At 31.0% G+C, this 27,228-nt stretch overlaps 1 long non-coding RNA gene across 4 annotated transcripts; it reads right to left on the reverse strand.

Annotated features, from left to right (window-relative positions):
• Positions 1-6,414: 6,414 nt before the first annotated feature.
• On the reverse strand, positions 6,415-9,773 carry LOC128186050 (uncharacterized). Of its 4 annotated transcripts, none has more exons than XR_008243886.1 (6): positions 9,357-9,773; positions 7,718-7,760; positions 7,313-7,381; positions 7,137-7,164; positions 6,883-6,951; positions 6,415-6,630 (listed from the first exon to the last, which is right to left on the reverse strand). It is a non-coding gene; the product is annotated as an uncharacterized LOC128186050 (long non-coding RNA). The 4 variants fall into 4 exon arrangements; XR_008243884.1 differs by having other exon boundaries at positions 6,883-6,957; XR_008243883.1 differs by lacking the exon at positions 7,137-7,164 and having other exon boundaries at positions 6,883-6,957.
• Between the last annotated feature and the right edge of the window lie 17,455 nt (positions 9,774-27,228).

A 27,228-nucleotide genomic window follows, 5' to 3' on the forward strand; every position in this document is an offset into this window, starting at 1 on the left:
AGGAATAGGTTTATAATTCAGATGAGACTTTGATGAATTGTTGTTTATCGTCAACAATATTATTCAGAAAATCATTCCATTTTAATTGTTGGAGATACGATAATATCTTTAAAAAAAATAGGATGCTTTAGGGTACATACGTACTATGAAAATTCAAATTTTCTCATAGACCAGACTGTAAATAGTTAGATCTTTGGCTGCGTTTTATATTCAATAAAAACTTAAAGGAGAAAAGCGTGCAATGGCTGTCGAATCCCTCGCGCCTAGGATATTTGAATGAATTATGTACATATTATATAATAGAATCTTACATTTGAAGGTACCATGCACCAGTACATGTACAATAAATAACTGCATTACCCAACCATTAACAAACATACATTTATACTTTACACTTGTCTCCTTAGTTTCATTTCTGTTATTAACATTTCAATGTGATCTCAAGCAATCTCTGACTCGACTAGCGCTATTGTTTATTTGACATTATTGAGACCGAGCAAGAACATAATATATATTTCTATCGCTATCTGAAGGGTTTTAAATATTTTTCAAAGTAATTCTACTAAATAAAAATTAGAAAAAAATGTGTTACCCATAAATAAGAAAAGCACAGTGATTAGAAAGAAAACGCTCACTATGCTTCGAACACCCTGTCGACCAAGAGGTACAGTCTACAGTTCTCCGCCTATCACAATGAGCTAGTTTGACACATATCAATACCTGTGAATAGATTTTATAGTTTGACAATTGTTAAAAAAGTTTAATTTTTTTGTTTTAGCTCTAGGTATTTTGACCTATAATGGTACTAGACTCCACTTTAATAAAGAGATGATAAAAAGGGAATGAAAACTAAACATCATTTTAATAAAAGTACCTTTAGGATTGAGTCTAGACCCATTCATACCCAAAATTTCCAATTCATCAAAGTAAATGCTAAGGATCGATTTAGGCATAAAACGTCGTTTGGTGTACTTTGGAAACCTATATCTCTTGTGATTACAGATTTAAGAACGTTATTGACAATTAGCATAACATTTATAATATAAACAAATTATACAAGCCAAAAAATGAATATTTTAGCAACATTTAACAAAATTGATACAAATGGGGAAAATTCCCCATTTGTATCAATAGACAAGAATTTATCTAATGTTGCTAAAATATTCATTGTTGGCTTATATACGAGGGTTGATCCAAAAGTAATTTTACGGATGCGATAAAATCGTGAAAAATCCGCGTAAAGTGACAACAATTCTTGCTTTAAGATACCTACCTAATTCAATTCAGATCTGAAAACTCTAATGCACTTTGACGTAAGAACCCAGCTTTAATTTTCCTTCAGAGCGTATGTCTTCTATCTACCTAATCTCTTTATTAACATGACATATGTTTTTATTAGGTATTGACAATCATCATAAAATATATAATATAAACAATGTATACAAGCCAAAAATGAATATTTGAGCAACATTTGATAAAGTTCGTGTTTATTTATATCAATGGGGAATATAAACAATCGACAAGGTTTGATCTAAAAGTACTGTCACATTATGACACGCTTCTCAATGATGCGCTATTGTATAAAATCTATCTATCTATCTATCTATCTATCTATCTATCTATCTATCTATCTATCTATCTATCTATCTATCTATCTATCTATCTATCTATCTATCTATCTATCTATTTATCTATCAGGACTGGTAGATGGGTTGGTAGACATACAAACAGACAGATATGTGTGAATCGAAATCGATAAAATAATATCTACCAACTTTATAGTGTAATATGATCCCATCTCCTTATCGTAATGATCTGACTAAATTTTGGAGAAGCGCTACGCTCCGTTCAGTTGCGATGTGTCGATATGGTCAGCCGTGATGAATATATCTTTGGTGGTCAAAGTGTAGCTCAAATCGTGATCACCTTCCATCATGATCGTTAAAAGACTAGAATTGCAATCATGAACGTGCCCACCGCAACAGAGCACATCGTTTTGTGGTAAGCGAATCGTAACGTATACGAACTTACATGCATCTACAAAACCAGTTACTTCCGTTGAGATGTTCGGATGAGATCGTGATCCGTTCTGGAATCTTGTCTGGACAATTTTAGCATTACGTATTTATCCAAAAGGGCAATAGGATCAGGATAGATCAGTCACTGAAAATAAATTGTGATCTTAAGGTAACAAGTTTTTGGAAACAAATGAGTCATTTTTATGATATCAGAATGTTTTTGCCTCGACATATTGAGGCCATTCTGCAAAACTAATATCTTAAAAACATACATATCTTCAGTATCTTACATTTCTTATATCATAAATTAAAACATTTAGGTTTGGAAAAAATGGTCTCAAGCTGTACGTTTTTGAGACGGGATTATTAATACCCGGATTCATACCGAGAAAAGATGTTTAAGCTTCAAAAATATTTACTTTCGTAGACAATTACATATGTTCCGCTTTATAGAAATTCATTAGCATATATTTACATCTACCGAGTATTATTTCCACTATTTCTTAGGAAACTTATAGTTCATTCATAGCTCTATAGAAGCAGCCAGATAGAAATCTACACGCCCCGTTTATCGATAGGTCGACATCTACAGCGGCTGAAACTGACAAGAGTGAAATTGACACACCCTGTTTATCGATTGGTTGAAGCCTACAGCGACTTAAGAAAAACCACGGACTGCACGAAATGATGTTGTCAGACTCTAAGTCTCACAGGAGACGATTTGGCTGTTTCTTTTAGCTAACGAACTTACGTACATTAACAGTAATTTAGTTAATTTTACTTACTTTTGATAATCAATTTATTATTTATTCAAAAGAAAGATGTAAATATAAATAATAAAATGCTTTCTTTCGTGATTCATTCGGGTTATGAAGGTAGCGATCATTGCAGAAAAAAATTACATAACCCGCTAACGCTAACGTTTAAATGTACAGTAAATTTGTAGACTAAAACGTTGATATGATATGCATATATCAGTTTGAAATATTCATTACACAAGATATGGTGGATTTCCCACATGTACATTTGAAAAACTATCTTTTGTTTAAAGGATAAGCACAAATAATAACAAGCATTCTGAGAGTATTGCATAAGCAATACACGCCCCCTACCGGTTTGTATTATTCTATGAAAGCTTCCAAGCACACAACTATTTCAGAGCTATTGTAAACGAGATATCATGCTTTAATCAGAGAAAAATGAACAGAGGAAATTAAAACTATATAGTTGATATAGAAATTAAATACAAAATAGGTAAAGTAATACTCTTTATTTCATCTCCTGTAATTTCGCCAAGTCTATTCTGTATTCGCTGGTAAAAATTTGTGAAAACAAAGCACTGTTATGCACAATATCATTTCTTACCGTCTTCTGTACCCCGAATCAAACCAAACAGTTAAACAGCCCAACCCGACAACGAACCCGATTGTAATAATACAAAAAAAACCCTGCCGATTAAATTTACAACACAATGTTTAACACTATTTTACAGAATTTATTTGTTTGTTAGAAATGATAAAAGGAATGGTACAAGTAACGCACGATATTATTACTGATTACATACTGGCCTCCTTTATTCAATACACTCCGAACCCGATAACGAACCCGAACATTAAAAAATTGGATTAAAAAAAATTAATTTTCTCGAAAATATGTCAATCAGACGCTACAAAAGTGTAAACTTGATCTGTAGTTTGACATTTTGAAGCTGTTCAGCAAGTTTCATATTATTCCTCAAATGCATAAAGAAAAAAAGTGTGGAAAACTGAAGTGGGACAGACAGACGGACGGACGGACAGACGGACAGACACACATTAGGCTATTTATTGGGTTCGTCAAGTCCAAGTTCTGTTGGATATTGCTTATTGGATATGAAAAAACCGTACATACGAGAGTGTAGTTTTTGGGTTGTAACTGTTTTAATCTAATTGGGTAAATATATTTAAGTGTCCACATTTATTGAATTTATTTTTTATTTTTCTTTATTCATTCCAAATTAATGCTTGTTTTATTGTTTGTAGGTATATTGTGACAAAACTGCAAATGTTTTGTGTGAGGCAAACTATTTTTTTGTGAAGTTGTTTTGCTAAGATAAAAAAATATTATTTCCTTCTACAATTTACCTTAAAGTGCTTCCTACTGAAAATGTTATTCATTACAAGAAAACTAAGCAAGTCTTATGATAAAGTCCCATTCATATTTGATACAAACAAGTAGCCAACAGGTATTCTACTCCTGTCCAGCTTCTCTTGGTTACCTGTATCCTATCAATGTAAATATAACAAAACAAGAATTAGAAACCTGTCCAAATCTTCTTGATTACTTGTTTTCCTTAAATGGAATGCAACCTAATAAATAATGGACACCTGTCCAAATCCTCCTGGCTATCTTTCTTTCTTAACTGGAATACGACCCAATGAAAATCGGACACCTGTCCAAATCCTCTTGGTTACCTGTCTTCCTTCAATGAATACAACCCAATAGAAATAAGAAACCTGTACAAATCCTCCTGGCTACCTTTCTTCTCCAATTGGCATACAACCCAACAATAATTGGGCACCTGTACAAATGTTCTTGGCCACCTTTCTTCCTTAACTGGCATACAACTCAAAAAGAATCGGACACCTGTCCCAATCCTCCTGGCTATCTTTCTTCCTTTACTGGAATACAACGCAACAAAAGTCGGACACTTGTCCAAATCCTCTTGGTTACTTTTTCTTCCTTTACTGGAATACAACCCAATAAAAGTTGGACACATGTCTAAATCTTCTTGGTTACCTTTCTTCCTTTACTAGAATACAACCCACTAAAAGTTGGACACTTGTCCAAATCTTCTTGGTTACCTTTCTTCCTTTACTGGAATATAACCCAACAAAAGTCGGACACTTGTCCAAATCCTCTTGGTTACCTTTCTTCCTTTACTAGAATACAACCCAATAAAAGTTGGACACTTGTCCAAATCTTCTTGGTTACCTTTCTTCCTTTACTGGAATATAACCAAACAAAAGTCGGACACTTGTCCAAATCCTCTTGGTTACCTTTCTTCCTTTAATACTAGAATACAACCCAATAAAAGTTGGACACTTGTCCAAATCCTCTTGGTTACCTTTCTTCCTTTACTGGAATATAACCCACTAAAAGTTGGACACCTGTCCAAATCCTCTTGGTTACCTTCCTTCCTTAACTATAATACAACTCAACAAGAATTGGACACGGTCCAAATCCTCTAGGTAACCTATTTTTCTCTAATTGAAATACAACCCAACAAGATCTGGACACCTGGCTCTCCAAATCCTCTTTGTTACCTATCTTCCTTAACTGATATATAACTTAACAGATATTTGGAACATCTGTCGGCATTTTTCTTCAATATCTGTTCTCCTGCATTAGAATACAACCCAATCAGTAGAGGGCATTTATATAGCCCTTGTTTTGTACTGAAGATTCCTAATTAAATACGAGGAATTTATAACCACATTGAATCACATGAAGCAAATCTCACGGATTTTAACTTTTCGTTTTTATTTTTCAAAAAACAATTGGCATTCATAAGCATTATAAGCATTAAATAGTTCAAATATTTTTGGAACACTACATATCTGGTCTAGAAACCTTTACAAATATCAATTTATGATAGGTCAAGGTACATATACCATCATTTTGCAACTACCTGGCTGTTATGCAAATGACAATTTAGCAATTAACAATTTTTCTAAGCATGGATCTTAAATAATTGCAACATGGCCACAGTTCAAGAAAATTCAAGCAATATAATGAAAATATTTTGTCCACAAACCTTCAATTCATCTACCACAAAGTATATGTAATTACCAAACTAAGAGGTGTCAACTTTCTTTTGTTTTTGTCTTCAAAACACAGAAAGATAATAATCTAGGCTTTGATACAAAGATATATTTATGACAAAGGGCAAACGGTGTCTTAAATAAATCAAGTCCTTAGTTACAAAAATTGGCAATCAGTTCCTTTAATAAAAGAAGTTCTCATCAAATGAAGAAAATCCATGAAAATACTACAAATAATTTTATACTACCATACTGCTAAATAAATTGCAATCTTGCAATAATTTGACTTGATCAAACAAAATTCTCATCAAATGTCCAATTAAATGAAAATGTACTTTTGAATGATAACATTCTCAAACTGATTACATCCTTTCTAAAAAGATACAATGCATGCCTTTCTAACAATAAAAGAAATTACCATTGATTCAATTTCAGTGAAAAGTATGGTAAACGGTGATGAAAATGAAAAAAAATTGTCTCAAAACTAAAAAAATAAAAATTCACTGTAATAAGAGCAAGGAGGAAGATGAAAACAAACATCATTACATAATTAAGTTTTGCTGTAGGATTTAGACCCAAAACTGTCAAGGTGGTTTTATTTTTTATTTTTATTTTTTTTTTTGGGGGGGGGGGGGGGGGGCAGACTCCACACTTTCTTCTTTAGAGTTTCCCATAGCTTATTATATTAGCTCTGCTTTCCTCTATCCACATATTGCAAGTTATTCTTCCTGGAGTGGTGATCGAGATCAGACATTCTCTGAAATATTCCTTAACCTCCTCTAGTTCAGCCTCCGTCCATTTCATTCATGCTGCAATGAAACAAATTTGTACGTCACATAAAATATGTTAATTAAATAAAGATAGAAAATAAAATAACTCAAATCATATCTTAACAAGGACTGAAACACACACTTGGCCTCATTTACAATTAATTACTTTGCACACAAAGTTTGACTGATAATATCCTGTTTGGATGGAGTTTGAAATTAGAAAAGTTAATTGAAATAATAGATTAACTCAAATCAGTCATGTGGTATGATATGAAGAAAAAAAATATTTACTAGATGAGGAGGTTTTCTTTCCTCGAAAAGATGTATCCTCTTATTCATCTTCCTGTATGTCTTCTTCTTCTATCACTACAAGAAAGTTTTATTCAATTAATTGCAACTGAAAAGTGCTTTTTTCCCCAATTTATCAAGTTCCAGAAACCAAATTTTCAAACACCTTTACAACAAATGGTTTACATCTAACTGTTCATCAAAGGAATATAATTATGATGGTGTAAACAAGCAAGCAGTAAAAAAATGTTCATTACAATTTTTTTTCCTTTGTCTGCATTCACACTGAAATATTAAGAAAATTAAATACAGGAATCCATTTCTCAAAACTTTTGAAATAGCAAATTAATGTGCTTTTCACTTGAAGATAACATGCATTAAGATGTTTCTAAGATAAGAAAAAAAGCACACAAAAAATATTACATACACTTACTTTTTTCCGTCAAGGAACATGCTCCTGGCCACCAAACACCCCCATCCAGGAGAAGAGCTACAGCATCTCCTGAAATACAAGGAAATCGATTAAAAAAATTTTCATAAGGCTTGATCATTGTGTCATGCTTCTGCTTATATTCAAGCCAAGGTTACATTCACTATTTATTTGATGTACACCTGTCAGTGTTCTAACCATAGAAACCAAACTTCTTGTTTCTTTAAGGCCATTTAATCTAGAGTTTAAAATGCAAACACACAAATACACATGAATTTACAAGTGTAAGATACCAACAATCATAGCAGCTTGGTCCTCACAACACGCTACCGCCATGTTCTTTTATACCTTCAATTTACTACAGAAAGTAAAATATTTAATGTGGCACGTATCATTATATGCTCTTACCTTAAAATTAGCACATATTTTGTTCTCTTGGTAGTTGATCCACCTGTGCATAATAAAAATGCAAATATATCTCTATATTTATACTTATAATGGACTTACTGATTCACGATATCCAACAAAAAAATTGGACAAGCGATTTATTAATATTATTTTACCCAACAGTGTATTCATCATCAAAAATATACAAGATGTTAGCATAGTATAAAAATTCATAATCCACATTTACTATTTCTCACTTTCATAAATAATATTGGTTTTTAATATATAGCCTGGTATAGTGTTAAATCTAGGATTTGAAAAGGGCATGTTAAATAATGGTGAAAAGGGCACTTTTCTCTGCGGTAAATATTATAAAACCTTGAAAGAGGCACCTTTTTTTTGCGGTAATATTATAAATCATTAATCCTTGGAAACAAGCGTATTTTAAGGAAAATTTTGCATCGTAATCAAATGTGACCTCAAGATCTGTAATGAAACAATATTATTGTACAAAAAATGATTTGCTTTTGCATTCACATATTAAGTGTTATTCAATATTTTATTTTCATTTTTTTTTCTCTCTTACATTGATTTACATTTATTTTCATCCCTTAGAACAGTCTGACTAGTTTTAAAGTATAATGCATTAAAAATTCTTTATTTCATTTAGGCTATATGTAAACTTGAACACATCTGTATCCAGTAATGAATCATAGGACATGTATAATGTAGACAATATTCTCTTTTGAGAAGTAGACAGGCATAGCATGAGTGTAGACTATGCCTGTCCACTTCTCAATCAAAAGAAAATAAGTAGACAACTGATGGCAAAATTATTAAACCCTTTTTACCACAGAAATTTGGATATTGAAATTGTTATTTTAGGCTTTTTAAAAATCAAGTGGCATTAAAATCTGCAAAACAATATTGCAATCTTTTATTATGAATTAAGTTTCTGCATTCTTCAAGAAGTGTAGTTACGTTTTTTGGGAAACAGAGAAAATTCCGGTTAATCTGACGATAGCTTAAAAGCTTAGAAAAGAATAGGAAAACTTCACATCTAGTTTTTTATTAAAATGTTTCTTTAGTCAAATCATGGTTTTAGGTGCCTCGGTGTTGAAATTTCAAATTATCTCCATAAAATATATTCTTTTGTGTTAATTCTATTTTTTAGATAACCTTACGATGTCTCAGTGTTAATCTAGCTTGTACAATTGGCCTACTAATTTCAAGGAGATAATACAGTTGTTATTTATCAAATTATTGCACCAGTAATTAGGTGTCAAATCACCCATTTAACAGGACAGCTGTGTATACCCCCTCAGCTTGGGCCTCTCTATAGTGTTTAACTGTATTGTCTATTGTCTCAGGTCACTCGTGCGTGAAGTCCAGCATGTTCGGGTTTAACTTTGCAAAAAACAGAGGCTAGGACAATGGTGGTTTTGAATTGAATTTACTTTCAATAAAAAGGGCATCCGCTATTCAATGTATGTTAAGACGATCAAGACAGAGGAAATTCGAAATACACATAAGTCCTTTTATTACTATAATTATCCAAATGTAGTTCAAAATTGATTAATAAAGTAAAATATCCTTATGTTTGACAAAATGTATCAAAGCAAGACTTATTTTTAAAGTGTGAATAAATCAAGAAACTTACTTTTTGGATCTTGACCTCGTGCTCACTATGCCTTGCAGACGCCATTGTTGTTGTGTGTGATATCAAACGCTTGAAAGAACAAGATTAACGGAGGTTGCTTTTCGGAACTCTCGGGAGTTACTATGACCGCAGCTTAGCTAAATTTAGTGTTCCGAAAGTATGATATAGAAGCGAATACATGGTGCGTCCATAGAAGCAACTTTTTCAGACACTTTATTGGACAAGTCGCAATGTCTAAGTTTTGTTGGGTACTAACTTTCATGTACCCAATTAAGGCATTTTAAGTAGATTAAGCGACACTTCCTCTTGGGTATACCCAATAAGAAAAAAGTACCCAATTAGTACCAATTAAGTATAAAAAGAACCCAATACATGCACTCTCGTAAACACGGACAGACAGACGGATGGACAGACGGACTGACGGACGCAGAGGAAAGCTATAGTCCCCTCCGGTGAAACCGGTAGGGGACTAATAATCTCACACAGTTCACAAAGAAAACAAGTAACTTTTGATACAACCTGAATGTGCATGCGCTTATAATTATTCATGTCTTCATGTTTTTGTTTGTTTTTGTTAGAAAAGAAAACCGTTGTTATGCCTTATATGATATCATGAAAGTGTAACGTGAACGCAGTATAATAATATTTACAAGTATAGAGTGTTAACATTATATGTTAACACTCTATACTTATATTATTATTTCAACGCGTTATCGTCTCTTAGAATGCAAAAAGATATAGGTTTGTTAATTCTATATTATGAAAATTCATATCTTTTTTAACTTCCCTAGCACAAGTACAATTCTGTAACATTCCCTGTTGGTTAGGTTGTAAATACAAATGTAAAATATATCAAATTTATAATTAGACAGAAATGCCAAAAGGAAAATAAAGTATGAGAAAAGGAAATTATTATTTTTTTTAAGTGCACTAAAATTCTTTCAAACTTTTCCTCAATTAAACAGAGTAATTAACGTACCTACCTCTCTAAGAAAACGTATTTAGATATAAATAGTAAACAAATAAGTTTTTGAATTATTGGTGGCAAAAACAGTGTTATAACAGATTTCCAAGATTCATGATTAAAACAATGATAATTGAAATTTATGTAACACATAGAATTGTTTTTGGATTCGTGACAATTGCTGCAGCCTATGCTTTATATGATACGTAAGTATATTGCAAGTATACGTTCAGTTCTTGATGCATTCAGATTATTCTGCATGGAATGAATATTTATTCAGCCTTAAACAAAACACCTGCGTTTTAAACATAAAAAAGATTAAATACTTAGTGTTTAGTAAGTTATTCGATACAATACGCATCTGTGCGATGTCTCTTTCATCACATTGTAAACTCGTAAAAAGCATTTTTTTCCCCAGGATGTAAAATAGTTTATGTAAGTAGAATATGTGTAACATAAATTAATATCAATATACAAAAGTGTATAAGTCTACTTATAAAACCCATGTTTTGTTTTGGTTTTTCTTTTTAGATTATTACATTACAACATATCATTGAATAAATAATTGAGAAAGTACACTTAAGAATAACAATTGGTTTTTTTTCCTATCATGCATGTAAAGACAACCAGCTTTTTTAGACAACCGATAATATATATATATATATATATATATATATATATATATATATATATATATATATATATATATATATATATATATATATATATATATATATATATATATATATATATATATATATATATATATATATATAAATATATCAACATATCAACACCAGCAGCTATCAAACTTCGAACACCTCTCCTGCATGGTATTAAAATATCGTTAAATATCAACATGTACAATGAAACTTTATGTATGTCTTGACAACAACAATTTCCGACAATGGGTTAGGTTTTAAATCACTAATTTGATATATTGATGGATTTAGACCGTGTGAAAGTAAGAAACAGCCGGTCTATAGTAGAAGGTATAGTCCATATATATATATATATATATATATATATATATATATATATATATATATATATATATATATATATATATATATATATATATATATATAGTATTAAAAATAAGGAGGACGTCGAATTTGAAGAGATGAAACGGATAGGATATTAATTTCTTTCATTTTTTAACAACGAAAACTGTCGATTTTGGGAAAATTTACCGAGTTACTAAGACTGGAACTGCTCCAAAATTCAGATGGGATATCTATTATCTCGTCCGCTTTGATACGGAAATCATTGCAGATTAACAGCTGCAAATCTAATATTATACTAGAAAAACGCATTTCCGAATTTTCTAATTTAGCAAGTTACAAAACTATTGCTAAGTTTTGCTATGAAACAAGAATTGGCTTACGTGAATCGTCAAATATGATACTTTATTCATGTTGCGTTAATGTAGATAACTTATTGAACTTTAAAACATATGTGTTGTGTTAGAAATAGAGGGGGTTTCTAATAACAAAACCCCCATTTCAACACACACACACACACACACACACACACACACACACACACACACACACACACAGAATGTAGTATAGAAATTTAATTGTTTAACCTAAATTTCAAGGATGGGTATAGGAACCGGGATAATTGGGATACTATGGGTTTAAAGTGTTCTCAGAAAATAAATGCTTAGATCAAATTTACTTTGATCTTAAAATAAATATTGATATTTGCATCACATATGCCATGCTTTTGGGGTTTGTTTTTTTTACGACAAAATATTGCGAAGGGATGCTCCACTTAGAGGTGCTCCTGTGTCATCAAATTTCACGCTATGAATATTTTGTACAAAACCTTTTCTTCGAACAATCTATACGGAAGCCCTAAGTAACATGGCAGTGCATATATTCGGTTTAAATTTTAAGTCTCACTTTACTTCGTGTTACCTAAGCATCTATAACAACGCAAGCTGAGGTAAGGTTTTTTCTATATCTTTTAATTGATTATTGTGTGGATACTTAACATTAATTCAAAAAAAAGACATAAGTTTTATGGAAAGTAAAGTAATGGACATATTCAATTTGTATCCTGAACTCATTTGTCTATGGATAATGATCGTTTGGTTATTATAAAGTTTTACAAATATAAAAATTAACACAGCTTATAATTATTTTCAGTTTTTTTGTACTCTGATATAAAATGTGTATTGATTTGAAGTAGTATAATGAATCAAATTATTTTTTGGTATTTGATTACTGTAACAATAAATATTTAAGGCATATCACATATTTCCAATCGGTTTTGTAGAAATGATATGTCCAAAGCTTCTGCTCACAAGATCTACTACGGAACTTATAAAAATGGTGCTTAGTTTTCCTTTGATTAGATATTTAGGTGTAGATAGAGGATTTTATATCCTCGGACTCCCCGAAGTGACGAAATTTTGCAAAGATTACTACATAATTTAGAGTAGTCGATATGTTGACAAAAACATCATTACGGTACAAAGAGCCGCTAAAAATTAGATTTTTTGCAGTGTTTTGCTGCACGGATATACATTGATAAGAAAACAACTTTTTATTTTCGACAAGTCTTAATCCCCAAACGAAAAACCACTTTTATTACAAAATCTTAAAACTTGGACAAGTTTAGGATTACTCTAAAATTGTACGTGAATACCGGTAAGACCTGGCAATGATTTGGTAAGGGTAGTAGTGCTAACGTCTGTGTCGATTAAAACGCATCCCAGACATATATATATATATATATATATATATATATATATATATATATATATATATATATATATATATATATATATATATATATATATATATATATATATATATATATATATATATATACTTGCTCGTGCTGCGTTTCGAAACACGATTATAATTATTATCCCATCGCATAACTTGTTGCGAAGGGGATATAGCATCGCTGCTGTGCGTATTAATGGATGGCTGAATTGATGGATGGATTGATAGATCGATGGGTGTATGTCTATTTCAGCCTTGTGAGCATGATTGAAAGAAAACCCTCGCATGTACATGTATATTCATCAAACTACGTACATGTCATAAGCATAATTAAAGAACAACCCCTATCGATTTTCAAGAAAGTCTGTTAACTATTTTAGAAAATATCGTTAAAATTCGGATAAAACTTTTTATGTACGACTTACCAATAGACATTTCCAATTCGTAAAAGTTAACATTCCAAATCAACAACTAGATATTTTGTTGGATTTTGGCCTTGTAAAGGTAAAAAACAAACGTTTGGCAGAAAAGGAGTTCGAAGGATGTCCACAGTAAAAAATTGATTCGAGACTTAGTCCATTTGAATTTAATCAAACCAAGCAGCCGTCTAAGCCGAATTTTGGGCTATATTTCCTGAATTATTACGACTCTTTTAAAAGCTACTAAGAGAGGAATAGGTTTATAATTCAGATGAGACTTTGATGAATTGTTGTTTATCGTCAACAATATTATTCAGAAAATCATTCCATTTTAATTGTTGGAGATACGATAATATCTTTAAAAAAAATAGGATGCTTTAGGGTACATACGTACTATGAAAATTCAAATTTTCTCATAGACCAGACTGTAAATAGTTAGATCTTTGGCTGCGTTTTATATTCAATAAAAACTTAAAGGAGAAAAGCGTGCAATGGCTGTCGAATCCCTCGCGCCTAGGATATTTGAATGAATTATGTACATATTATATAATAGAATCTTACATTTGAAGGTACCATGCACCAGTACATGTACAATAAATAACTGCATTACCCAACCATTAACAAACATACATTTATACTTTACACTTGTCTCCTTAGTTTCATTTCTGTTATTAACATTTCAATGTGATCTCAAGCAATCTCTGACTCGACTAGCGCTATTGTTTATTTGACATTATTGAGACCGAGCAAGAACATAATATATATTTCTATCGCTATCTGAAGGGTTTTAAATATTTTTCAAAGTAATTCTACTAAATAAAAATTAGAAAAAAATGTGTTACCCATAAATAAGAAAAGCACAGTGATTAGAAAGAAAACGCTCACTATGCTTCGAACACCCTGTCGACCAAGAGGTACAGTCTACAGTTCTCCGCCTATCACAATGAGCTAGTTTGACACATATCAATACCTGTGAATAGATTTTATAGTTTGACAATTGTTAAAAAAGTTTAATTTTTTTGTTTTAGCTCTAGGTATTTTGACCTATAATGGTACTAGACTCCACTTTAATAAAGAGATGATAAAAAGGGAATGAAAACTAAACATCATTTTAATAAAAGTACCTTTAGGATTGAGTCTAGACCCATTCATACCCAAAATTTCCAATTCATCAAAGTAAATGCTAAGGATCGATTTAGGCATAAAACGTCGTTTGGTGTACTTTGGAAACCTATATCTCTTGTGATTACAGATTTAAGAACGTTATTGACAATTAGCATAACATTTATAATATAAACAAATTATACAAGCCAAAAAATGAATATTTTAGCAACATTTAACAAAATTGATACAAATGGGGAAAATTCCCCATTTGTATCAATAGACAAGAATTTATCTAATGTTGCTAAAATATTCATTGTTGGCTTATATACGAGGGTTGATCCAAAAGTAATTTTACGGATGCGATAAAATCGTGAAAAATCCGCGTAAAGTGACAACAATTCTTGCTTTAAGATACCTACCTAATTCAATTCAGATCTGAAAACTCTAATGCACTTTGACGTAAGAACCCAGCTTTAATTTTCCTTCAGAGCGTATGTCTTCTATCTACCTAATCTCTTTATTAACATGACATATGTTTTTATTAGGTATTGACAATCATCATAAAATATATAATATAAACAATGTATACAAGCCAAAAATGAATATTTGAGCAACATTTGATAAAGTTCGTGTTTATTTATATCAATGGGGAATATAAACAATCGACAAGGTTTGATCTAAAAGTACTGTCACATTATGACACGCTTCTCAATGATGCGCTATTGTATAAAATCTATCTATCTATCTATCTATCTATCTATCTATCTATCTATCTATCTATCTATCTATCTATCTATCTATCTATCTATCTATCTATTTATCTATCAGGACTGGTAGATGGGTTGGTAGACATACAAACAGACAGATATGTGTGAATCGAAATCGATAAAATAATATCTACCAACTTTATAGTGTAATATGATCCCATCTCCTTATCGTAATGATCTGACTAAATTTTGGAGAAGCGCTACGCTCCGTTCAGTTGCGATGTGTCGATATGGTCAGCCGTGATGAATATATCTTTGGTGGTCAAAGTGTAGCTCAAATCGTGATCACCTTCCATCATGATCGTTAAAAGACTAGAATTGCAATCATGAACGTGCCCACCGCAACAGAGCACATCGTTTTGTGGTAAGCGAATCGTAACGTATACGAACTTACATGCATCTACAAAACCAGTTACTTCCGTTGAGATGTTCGGATGAGATCGTGATCCGTTCTGGAATCTTGTCTGGACAATTTTAGCATTACGTATTTATCCAAAAGGGCAATAGGATCAGGATAGATCAGTCACTGAAAATAAATTGTGATCTTAAGGTAACAAGTTTTTGGAAACAAATGAGTCATTTTTATGATATCAGAATGTTTTTGCCTCGACATATTGAGGCCATTCTGCAAAACTAATATCTTAAAAACATACATATCTTCAGTATCTTACATTTCTTATATCATAAATTAAAACATTTAGGTTTGGAAAAAATGGTCTCAAGCTGTACGTTTTTGAGACGGGATTATTAATACCCGGATTCATACCGAGAAAAGATGTTTAAGCTTCAAAAATATTTACTTTCGTAGACAATTACATATGTTCCGCTTTATAGAAATTCATTAGCATATATTTACATCTACCGAGTATTATTTCCACTATTTCTTAGGAAACTTATAGTTCATTCATAGCTCTATAGAAGCAGCCAGATAGAAATCTACACGCCCCGTTTATCGATAGGTCGACATCTACAGCGGCTGAAACTGACAAGAGTGAAATTGACACACCCTGTTTATCGATTGGTTGAAGCCTACAGCGACTTAAGAAAAACCACGGACTGCACGAAATGATGCTGTCAGACTCTAAGTCTCACAGGAGACGATTTGGCTGTTTCTTTTAGCTAACGAACTTACGTACATTAACAGTAATTTAGTTAATTTTACTTACTTTTGATAATCAATTTATTATTTATTCAAAAGAAAGATGTAAATATAAATAATAAAATGCTTTCTTTCGTGATTCATTCGGGTTATGAAGGTAGCGATCATTGCAGAAAAAAATTACATAACCCGCTAACGCTAACGTTTAAATGTACAGTAAATTTGTAGACTAAAACGTTGATATGATATGCATATATCAGTTTGAAATATTCATTACACAAGATATGGTGGATTTCCCACATGTACATTTGAAAAACTATCTTTTGTTTAAAGGATAAGCACAAATAATAACAAGCATTCTGAGAGTATTGCATAAGCAATACACGCCCCCTACCGGTTTGTATTATTCTATGAAAGCTTCCAAGCACACAACTATTTCAGAGCTATTGTAAACGAGATATCATGCTTTAATCAGAGAAAAATGAACAGAGGAAATTAAAACTATATAGTTGATATAGAAATTAAATACAAAATAGGTAAAGTAATACTCTTTATTTCATCTCCTGTAATTTCGCCAAGTCTATTCTGTATTCGCTGGTAAAAATTTGTGAAAACAAAGCACTGTTATGCACAATATCATTTCTTACCGTCTTCTGTACCCCGAATCAAACCAAACAGTTAAACAGCCCAACCCGACAACGAACCCGATTGTAATAATACAAAAAAAACCCTGCCGATTAAATTTACAACACAATGTTTAACACTATTTTACAGAATTTATTTGTTTGTTAGAAATGATAAAAGGAATGGTACAAGTAACGCACGATATTATTACTGATTACATACTGGCCTCCTTTATTCAATACACTCCGAACCCGATAACGAACCCGAACATTAAAAAATTGGATTAAAAAAAATTAATTTTCTCGAAAATATGTCAATCAGACGCTACAAAAGTGTAAACTTGATCTGTAGTTTGACATTTTGAAGCTGTTCAGCAAGTTTCATATTATTCCTCAAATGCATAAAGAAAAAAAAGTGTGGAAAACTGAAGTGGGACAGACAGACGGACGGACGGACGGACAGACAGACGGATGGACAGACGGACTGACGGACGCAGAGGAAAGCTATAGTCCCCTCCGGTGAAACCGGTAGGGGACTAATAATCTCACACAGTTCACAAAGAAAACAAGTAACTTTTGATACAACCTGAATGTGCATGCGCTTATAATTATTCATGTCTTCATGTTTTTGTTTGTTTTTGTTAGAAAAGAAAACCGTTGTTATGCCTTATATGATATCATGAAAGTGTAACGTGAACGCAGTATAATAATATTTACAAGTATAGAGTGTTAACATTATATGTTAACACTCTATACTTATATTATTATTTCAACGCGTTATCGTCTCTTAGAATGCAATAAGATATAGGTTTGTTAATTCTATATTATGAAAATTCATATCTTTTTTAACTTCCCTAGCACAAGTACAATTCTGTAACATTCCCTGTTGGTTAGGTTGTAAATACAAATGTAAAATATATCAAATTTATAATTGGACAGAAATGCCAAAAGGAAAATAAAGTATGAGAAAAGGAAATTATTATTTTTTTTAAGTGCACTAAAATTCTTTCAAACTTTTCCTCAATTAAACAGAGTAATTAACGTACCTACCTCTATAAGAAAACGTATTTAGATATAAATAGTAAACAAATAAGTTTTTGAATTATTGGTGGCAAAAACAGTGTTATAACAGATTTCCAAGATTCATGATTAAAACAATGATAATTGAAATTTATGTAACACATAGAATTGTCTTGGATTCGTGACAATTGCTGCAGCCTATGCTTTATATGATACGTAAGTATATTGCAAGTATACGTTCAGTTCTTGATGCATTCAGATTATTCTGCATGGAATGAATATTTATTCAGCCTTAAACAAAACACCTGCGTTTTAAACATAAAAAAAGATTAAATACTTAGTGTTTAGTAAGTTATTCGATACAATACGCATCTGTGCGATGTCTCTTTCATCACATTGTAAACTCGTAAAAAGCATTTTTTCCCCAGGATGTAAAATAGTTTATGTAAGTAGAATATGTGTAACATAAATTAATATCAATATACAAAAGTGTATAAGTCTACTTATAAAACCCATGTTTTGTTTTGGTTTTTCTTTTTAGATTATTACCTTACAACATATCATTGAATAAATACTGCTTCTACATCTAATCTAAAATAATGTAAAATTTCGTCTTTTTTCAGAATTAAAGCATTCATATTTATATATTATATACTGTTAGCATACATACGCTTTATCATTTTTGATTCCATCTTGATCTATCCAGATATTAGACTGTTAAATATCGATGAACATTACCTATCTGCGGACTTCATTCTTTTTAAAAAAAAGTTATTAACTTCCATTATCATCGAACCATGACCACTAATCACAACCTCTGCGCTCATTTATAGAAAGGTAAAAAACATTTTATTATGACGACATACAAACCCAATTATTGGTAGTGGTTTAATGGTTTGGTGTTTTTAAAACATTATTTTCAGTGGCAAAACGTCGAAGTCGTGTCTTCCAAGGTTTTATGGAAATGATTGCGAAAAGTATTGCCGATATCCTTTCTTTGGGAACCAGTGCAAAGACAAATGTGAATGCAGAGAGAAATTGTGTCATCATCTTAATGGATGTCCACCTGTAGGTAAAAGAAATCTCCAAACATTACCCATTAAAAGCGACCCAAGTTGTGATAAAACAGTCTCCAAAAATGATATTCTTTTTGTTTTTGAAAGGACTATGTGCGGTATGGTCAAATATCTGCCCCCGATTTCAACCAATCGCATTTGCTCCGTATATGCTCATACGTGTATTAATGATCATTTAAATGCCAACTTATTACATAGAATGACATAGTTTAACAAATCATACAACGTGAAACTTACGTATCTTTTACACATAATGAATGATCATTGCTCACTAATAACATCAATTGAATTATACAATGCATGTACTAATAATATCATAATATCAAATGCAATACATGTCCCTTTTCGCAATGCTGAACATAACACTCAAAATTTCAAATTGAAATGTACAGGTACCGAGTGTCCGCTAGGTTATAGGGGAAAATATTGTGACAAGCTATGCAAATTCCCCTACTACGGAGTCGCTTGCCAACAGATGTGTATGTGTCCCAAAACAAACTGCAAGTTCTCAACCGGTTGCTTCAATATAAACAACAGTAAGTGATAGTCTAAACACAATATACATGTACAAAGAAAACCCGAGTTAAGATATATAATTTGTGATCTGAAAGAAATTTCTGTACAAGAATTGTTGTTGTTGTTTTTGTTGTCTGAAACAACATTGTCAGTTGAATCAGTGGGATTTTTAATGAAAATGAAAATTTTTAAACTTAAATGAGCGAATACTGTGGAATCATCACTGTTCGGGGGGGGGGGGGGGTCAATGTTTGTTGCATTCGTTGGTAACCCTTGTCCACGAATTTACATCCCAACGAACGTATATGCAGGCATATGTTAAATATTCATTTACGAAGTAGAACTTGCTACCAACAAAATCACGTTCCAACGAGCCAAAAAAAAGTGCCCCCCCCCCCCCCATGAACATTGAGTCCCTCGAATGAAATGATTCTACAGTATACGATGAATTAGATCAAATGTAAATTAGAAGCATGATATTAAGCTTACGTCTTGCAAAGTGAATACGTTGTTGTTTTAATCTAACTGAATCCCAAACACATGCTAACAGTGTTGTTGAAATAAAGAATTTGATATACAGTATACACTGAGATAACACTAAAGATTATTAGATTTAAAAGTAATTCAATGGCATCTTGTACATGTCCTTCGCACTAGTGTTGCAAATTTAATCATTTGGATCAAATTTAGATTCGATATAAAGTATAAAAAGAATTAATGCTTAAATAAGAATATAGATATTTCTTTAACAATGAATAAACTGATTCTTGTGTTATCATATTAATAGAATTATATAATATATTGCTTGAAATCTGTATCAGTCATCTAAAACATTGTTTTACTAAAGTATACCTCGGTCGGAACTCCCATAAAAGAAATATCACGACAGCAACGCAAAGAACTGGTGAGTGTTACACATCACTGTTCTATAAAAGTCTAACAAACAGATTCAGTTAGGTTTGATGAAAATTGTGTTAAATAAATGATTCGCAATGTTTATTTTTAATTGGCATTATCTCAACTTTTACTTTATTGAATAATGTTTATTTAATGTAGATGGTGTCAATTCAGACTTTAAAGCAGTTAATTCTGTGACAAAAACTAAATATACAGGTAATCAGTCTAAAAATCCTATTTGCAAATATTAACAAATTACATTAAAACATCAAACATGTTTACAACCTGTGTCTATAAAAACAGAAAATTAATTATGAATGTGTTCATAAAAGTTCTATAATTTTAGGAATAAAAGAAACAAAAACCGAAGAAAATGATAATTTGAATGAAGACATAGGGATTTCAAGGGATCGACAATCATATTTTCGCACTACTAAAGGTACCGTTTACCTATAATGATCTATCTATCTTGAATTCACCATTTACATACTATTTTGTTTTATTCATTTATCGAAAAACAAGTAAATTCGTTAAAATTATTTAATGATTTATTTGCAATGAAACCAAATTTAATACTTGTTAATTTTTAAAGAATATTAATAATAGTGTAAATGTTGTTTTTCACGTGTACATGTTTACTAAGTGCATGTACATTATGTTGATAAATAGTACATGGATCATTGTTTATTGATATATAAACGTCATTTATTTCAGACGACCTCTTGAATATTTGGACAGGTAAAGCACTTCCTAAGAAACATCTACTGGTCAATAAAAACTTAGTGACACAAAATGCTGTTCTCTCCATATTAGTCGTGTTGATTGTATTGGTGATGCTGCATGTTTTGTTATCAATTAACAACTATATCAAAAGGAAGGGAAAAATAACTTATGTATAATGTTTAGAAACGTGGCTGTTTAAAGTCAGCTATTTGTACGGTTTGGAAGGTTAGAATTAAGCAAATTTTGTACTCGGCACAACACCTCTGATAATGTTTCAATTAACTCTGAAAAAAGGAAATTGCACGTACTTGAAAGGAAAATGGTACAAACAACTTTCTGCCAGTCCTTTACTCTCCTTAACTTCATCTTTAATGTACTGTGAATATATATATATATATATATATATATATATATATATATATATATATATATATATATATATATATGGCGTGGGTGGGTGTGGTTGTGGGTGTGTGTGGGTGTGTGTTTAAATTTAATACGTTGGGATTTCAAGAAAGTTAAAAAATCCGAAATATTTTATTTTCAATGAAATAAATACATGTAAGTATTGAACATGGATAACACCCGCAAGTTATTGATCACGTTTGCCACTTAACTGGATTTCGTATTATATTCATATAAATTGCCTTCATCGAATCCTTAATTTAACATGATGATTCCGAATTGATTATATCGATTCATGTAATACATGTATTTGTCATTTGATATTTAGACGTTAGGAGTAATCCTTTCCCAGTCTGTATAAGAACTACAAGTTGTCAATAGTATATAAACAAACTTAACAACGGTCTTTCTATGAAAAAAAGAGTCAATTGACGAAGTCCAAGAATATTTTTTTATTTTTGATATACAACAAGTTTTTTTATGACAAAAATGTTACTAATTAAAAGTATGTTTCAATCAATGAATCGTTGTTATCAATGTAAAGCAAAGTGATTTATGATCTATGAAGCACTAATAATGTTCACAAAGTGAAAAAAGACGTTTAATTTGTAATAAAATTCATGAGTCAATCAAATGTATTCATAAGTCAAATCATTACTGTGTGTGTGTTTTTGTTTTACAATAAATTTAGAAAAGCTGATATTTTCTTTATTGATAAATGTATTTTGTCTTGTAATTCTAATAAAACTTACAAACAATTTTAATTATTTACAGTAACCAAAATATGTGTGTGTTTCGTTTTTAATTTCTTGTAAGGTGATAATTTTGTAGATGTTTTTCTCCTTTATACTTCAATAATTAAGTAAACGGTAGCATTATTAAAAAACACAATTTAAAGCCAACTAATTGATTTAAATTTCTATAACAATCCTACATTTCGACGTCGAAAGTAGCTTGCCATTGCAAAAAATATATACTTAAAATTAAAAATAAATTGATGACTCCAGACATAGCATACACTATTTTCTAAAGTAAATAATAAAAAAAACCGCAACAAATCCATCTTAACAGTTCATAAAACTCACAACGACGAGAATGTAAATTGTTCAACTCACACAAATTAATAACTACATCTTTAATGACATTGCATTAACATATAATCTATCTTTAAAAAAAAAAATCTTTTATGCATATTATAAACAATTAAAAATGTGCTTCACAAAAGCGGAAATAATTTTGAGACATGTTCACAGAACTTATGTTGACTATGTTGCCCTTTTACAGCAAACCCAGAAATAGCTCGATTCTTTGAAGTTAATACAATATGAGATAAACTATGAATGCATTATAAGTGTTCCATGACTTATAAATATTAATATCTAACGTCAAGTTCACGTCGTTTTTCGAAGGCCTTGGATGACTCGGTATTGGTAAATATGGACTAACTTCTGATGTTTTCCTTTTCTGCCCTTTTACATTTATTGGCGTTTAATCAAATATACTGGGCGTCGCATCCTTCTTTAACTGAAGGCGATTATATCCAATAGATATATAAAGCTTTACTTGGCTTGAAATATTAAAACTAACGGGGATTAAGTGTCTCTCATACAACTTAGAATGCTGAGAGTGCCAGTATTTCACCGTTTTTAGTTGTCTTACCCAAATCTGACATAATTTGGGGTCATCGAGAGAAGAAAACATGGACACTCCCTGTCTGTATCGAATGTTGCAGTTAGGCGCCGCACACAGCACCATGTTTATGTTTTTTCCTCTTTATCGTCTTTTGAGTGACGCACCAGCGTCATATTTTCAATATGGCGGGCTCGTGTCAGAGATAACTCGAAATAAATTGTTGACCGGGTTTCTCGGGGGACAACTTCTTTTGCCCTACATCTGCAATTACGCTTTGACTTAACCTAATAAACAGTTTTTATCGATTTTTGGTCTCTATTTGAAAGTTTTAATCGGTAAAATAAAGAAAAGTGAAATTTCATTTCAGTTGACTTTTTAATCAATATACAAATAACTGCTTTTCAAAAATTCCTATATATTTTTTTTTCAACTTAACACTCGGCAAGAGTCCTTACTGGTCATTCTAAAAACATTATATTGAATGATATTTTATTCCTCTAAACATCTGATATCTCAACCAATTTTTTCAACATCTGGCCTTGACAAACATAGCTGTTGGGTTTATTTCATTGTATAAAATAACTATAAGCAATGGTGTAAGTACGTGTAAGTGGCTGATTTTTAAAATAAAATGATTTACAGAATTGTAAACAATTGCATATATATTTACATAATAACAGTCAATGCATTCAGCCTGTTCATCGGGTATAAATAATATATTCTTCAAGCATATACAAATTATTTCATTATCTTTACGCACTTTATTTCCTTACAAACATGATTGTCTGAACATTAATGTTGAATGCACACATTTGCATTTTTTTACACCTACATATGTGTATATATATATATATATATATATATATATATATATATATATATATATATATATATATATATATATATATATATATATATATATATATATATATATATATATATATATGTTGGACTTTTTAAAATATACTCCTATATTGAATTGCGAAAGGGAGAACACCACCCCTAATTTGAGCAAGTAAAGATATTTAAGATTATGGCATTTTATTTTATTCTACACTAGAACATTCTGTACGATCTGAACTTATAAACAATTTTGTAGTTTGCAAAACATTCACAATTTTTATGAAGTTTGTACTCTACAATAATGAGGTTTCAGACATTGCAATTTACGTATACGAAACAAGTGGTCTGACCGATGTTTAAAACTATCCCTTACTTTCTGTGACCAATTAAGAATGTTAAAAATTCTTAAATTTAATACGAAAACAATATTTGTCAGTCTATCAATCCATATAGTTACAATACAATTAAAAAATCTTTAAAAGCCAAATTGCTGCCGATCATGAAGGACCCTAAAAAGGTAACCAGAGAAACAGGTGAAACAAAAAATACATCAGATCGTCAATTGTTATGTTAATTAGAGCTTTTCGACTTTCGGTCAAAAAGACCTATTGTTTTCGTCTGTTTTATTATCATCATTTTCCCAAAGATCCGTAAAGGATTTTTAAAAACGATAAAATATAGTGACACTTTAATTGCACAGACTTATAGCAATCTCCTAATGACACGCGTACGGTTTTAGACTTCCATGTTCGGTACTACCGGTTTTCACAAAGAAAATAATGAATATTTATTAAAATGCATTATCATTATTACCTTTTTAGCTAGAACATTCAATATAAGGTAAGGATGTATCATATGAAGTTAAACAAAATTGTAAGCGTAAGTTTTTGAGATTTAAGGCCCTTAAAAAACTTTTAAAAAGGGGGTGGGGTAAAAAATATTAAAAGAAAAAACATTTGAAATTGTGTAGGAGGCATATATATATATATATATATATATATATATATATATATATATATATATATATATATATATATATATATATATATATATATATAAGATGAAGATGGTTGTAATTAATATATATCCAGTTTCATTGAAAAATGGTAACTACTTCTGGTTCTATGGGTTGATAAAAATTATATACGCATGTAACGTTTTATTAATCAGTTTTTAAAGAAATATTTTCAAATTTCATATCTATAATATGGAAATTAATGCGCAGAGCAAAAAAGGTTCTGCAAATAAAATTAAAAAAATAAGGGATCTGAAGTGGTCAATGTTCAAAACAGCCATTTAGCTTTAGCTTATTTTATTGTTCATTAAATTTCCAAAATCTTTTCGGTTAATAGTTTAGAAGTGTACAATTGAAAAAATATGGTCCGCGGGACCACATTATGACTATGATATTATGAAAGGGTTTTAAGTGCCTGAAAATGACAACTCTATCTTTATTTACAAAATTAAATTTGAAGAGCTATCTCGCTTTGCCCTTTTAAGGACCATGATTGAAACTCTAAGGATACCAATTTTTCTGCTTACCGAAATGATTACTTTCTCAAATATAAATTTTTGAAAAATTACATATTTACCTTAACACATACAGTTCTGGAGTTATCTTTCTTAATGAGAGTTTATGTATTGCGTTTGTTTATACCAAGGCGATCAAATTTTTTATTCTTCAAGAATGGCATTTTTCTGTTTTTTAATATTTCTCTTTAATTATACCATAACTTTTGATTTAATTTTTAAAAGCGCTTTGTTGGTCATTGCTTAATTTGTTTTCATAGCACATTGACATTCCGATGAGGCCTACTTCAGTTATTAATTGTTTCCATTAATTTTAAGCACTGTTTGTGCATATCATTTTAAAGCTAACCAACTTGGTAAGAGGTGACAACGAATCAACATAGATTGATACGATCTATTGATTTTCTGTATTTTGAACAAATTATTTTACACAATTAATGGACCACAAAAATAAACGATAAAATGATATGCTCAATCATGGCTCTAATATATTGAAAACAACAAATTGCAACTTGTTACATTGCATCTATACATAGACGTTTAAATTGTTACATATTTGTGCATTAATCATCACAATGAAAATGTATTCCATTCAAACAGACAATAACACAATTTCACTTAAGCATTTCGCACTCATCACTTTATACAACCATTCCAAATGACAAATTAAAAGCTAGGCTTTTTTATATCATAGACAGTTGTTTCTTCAATAAAAGTGGAAGTCGTAAAAAAGCTTACCTTGTCACTGGAAATCTAAAAAAATATTTTGTTAAAAACCATTCTGATTGAACACACAAGAACTCTAAAGTTGACATTAAAGACACTGAGTTTCTAATAGACAACATCTATGTAGTTTTTGGAATTCAAGTCTTCCAACAATTCCTATGGTTACCGAATGTGCCCCATTATTAGCAGATCTGTTTTTGTATTCTTATGAAAGAAATTTTATTCAAAAACTTGTAAGTGAAAAAATAAATCACTCGCTGTGGCCTTGAACTCAACATTCAGGTATATCGACGACGCATTATCAATTTACAATTGTTATTTCCATAATTACGTCGACTCGATATATCCCAGTGAACTTGAAATAAAATATACCAGAGAGTCTGTATCATCTGTTTCATATTTGGATATTTTACTGGACATGTTTCATATTTGGATATTTTACTGGACATGAACATTGATGGTAACCTAACAACAAAACGTTATGATAAAGGCAATGACTTCAATTTTTCTATAGTCAACGTTCCTTACTTATGTAGCAGAATCCCCTCGTCATCTGCATATGGTGTTATTTGTCTCTCAGTTGATTCGATAAGCATGCTCTTCGTATGAACAGTTTCTAAGACAAAGCAAGCTACTGACAAACAAGTTGATAAAACAGGATTATCAACAGTCTCGCTTGTAGTCATCTTTTCGTAAGTTCTATGGTCGATAAAACGACCTTGTCAGCAAATAAAATCTTCCACTGCGTCTCAAGCAGGCTGACTTTTTTCATACTAATTGTTAGATC

The sequence above is a fragment of the Crassostrea angulata genome, chromosome 5 (genome assembly GCF_025612915.1).
Source record: "Crassostrea angulata isolate pt1a10 chromosome 5, ASM2561291v2, whole genome shotgun sequence".
NCBI classification, from domain to species: domain Eukaryota; kingdom Metazoa; phylum Mollusca; class Bivalvia; order Ostreida; family Ostreidae; genus Magallana; species Magallana angulata.